The sequence below is a fragment of the Temnothorax curvispinosus genome, unplaced genomic scaffold, assembly GCF_003070985.1.
Source record: "Temnothorax curvispinosus isolate PA1 unplaced genomic scaffold, ASM307098v1 QBEX01009552.1, whole genome shotgun sequence".
Taxonomy (NCBI): Eukaryota; Metazoa; Arthropoda; class Insecta; order Hymenoptera; family Formicidae; genus Temnothorax; species Temnothorax curvispinosus.
In genome coordinates, this window is record NW_020219332.1 from 49522 (window position 1) to 51529 (window position 2008).

The window sequence follows — 2008 nt, forward strand, 5'->3', positions numbered from 1 at the left end:
CGACGCAGTGGCGCTCCTGGCGCGAGAAGTTGTCCGCGCGGGAAACGAAACGCCTCCGCCATCTTGATGACGTTTTCCTTCCCTTTTCAGAGCACGGCGGACGCGGACACGGGACGGATCGGGTGCGGAACGACTGGCGTCGCGATTTATTTAATTGGTGAGTATATATAACATGTATTAATATTTTCGTTTAATATTTATTGAGATATCCGTCGCGTGGTATGGATTCGGCGCTCGGGTCTTAATAATTCTGGAAAATACGTGTTTCGTGGCGTTTGTTCGGCCGATGGTGTGTCGCGCGGGCAGTCGCGCGAGAGTAACGATCGTATTTTCTAATGTCGCGAAATCGCGGATGTCTGCCAAGATTGATATGCCTATTCGCTCGAATGTAAGATAATAATCGTAGAAATAGGCGGACATATAGTGTTTCCTATTCGAAGTACGAAAAATGCATAATCGCCAAGTCCAGAGCGGGATGCGTAGTGACGCCGCCCGCCGTCGCGCCGCGCCACGTCGCTTTTAACGTGAGAAGTTGACCGTGCGAGAGACGAAACACCTTCGCCATGTCAATTACGTTAATACGTTCTCCTTTTGAAGAACGCGACGGACACGGGACGATCGGCTGAGGAACGACTGGCGTCGCGACTTACTTAATTGGTGAGTATACATGTATATATTAACTTTGCATTTAATATTGTATTTAATATATTGCATTTAATATATTTACTACGGTACCTATCGCAAAGTATAGATTCGGCGCTCGAATATTATATTAATAATTCGTTCGGACGCATTTTTCGAAAGCCTTGTTCGGCCGATCTATCGCATGAATCAATCTAGCGATGCCACGTCGCTTAATATGCAATTTCTATAATTGAGTAAAATTAATTAATGTGTTATGAGAGAAAATGTAATTCCTTTCAATAAATATTTCCTCATACTTCCAGTATTAATGGAAAAATATTTATACTAGAAGTATTATAAATCCGAAAAATCCGAGATTTGTTCCCTCCTGCAGCAGGTTCCTTGATCTTCGATGAGACACTTAATTATCTTTTATGAATTGATTTCACGAAGTCCAACAGAAACAGAGTACATTTAGTTAGTCGTCTTCATCTTGAGGATCATTTTTTTCTACGTTGATAATTCACAGTCATGTATTAATTATGGTTTTTTTTCTAAACTTAGAGAATTCTGTGCCACAAATTAAAGTATTATACTTACCAATACGTATATTAAAATATAAACGTAAATATAAACGCGTTTCTCTTTATTTATATTTTCAGATCATCTTATTCTAATGAGCTGGAAATAAACTTGTTTAATTATATTTCCAGACATAATTGGCTTAAGGGAAGACCAACTTCCGCGTACTCACTAATATAAGCTCTTGAAAAAGTAGTTTCGAACAAATTTAAAAATTTGTTGATACTTATTTAAAATTATATGAACAAAACGTGTGATATTCTACCCTCACTTGTCCTTACAATTCATTTTTTTTATATTTTTACGGTGTACATGCTAAGAAAATTATGTTTATAATGCTTTCAATTATAACATTATTCCCGCGTATTTCTACTACTTGTATTCCTATCTATCTCAACCTAGTATACCGACGTAAACGTACGCGAATATAATACTCCTAAAGGAAAAGAACTGCATTTGCAAGTTTAACGATACACTATTTAGTTTTATGTGATGATATTTTGACGATAATTTCTAGAAAAATGTATCAGTAATCTTATCTTTTACAGGCTATTCCGCTTTTATCGACGAACAAAGAAACTAAACTCAATCGCCGCCGATTGTATAAAGTCTATAAACGGTTCGTTGCGTTTTATTTTCGCGAGTGTCGTTCGAAGTCGTCGGATTATTCGGAATTCCGTCGTTTCTCTGCCGTCCGAGTCCGCCGGAAATAATCGAACGTTAATTCGCGTTTCGGGATTGTCATGTAAAATATCGTTCTTTTTTAATAATTAGCATATAACTGCGTCAATTTCCACGTTCT

General features: G+C 37.8%; 1 long non-coding RNA gene across 1 annotated transcript; it reads left to right on the plus strand.

Moving 5' to 3' along the window:
* Positions 1–85: 85 nt before the first annotated feature.
* Positions 86–1995, plus strand: LOC112459133. The gene is made up of 3 exons (XR_003041273.1): positions 86–157; positions 598–657; positions 1755–1995. It is a non-coding gene; the product is annotated as an uncharacterized LOC112459133 (long non-coding RNA).
* Positions 1996–2008: the final 13 nt, after the last annotated feature.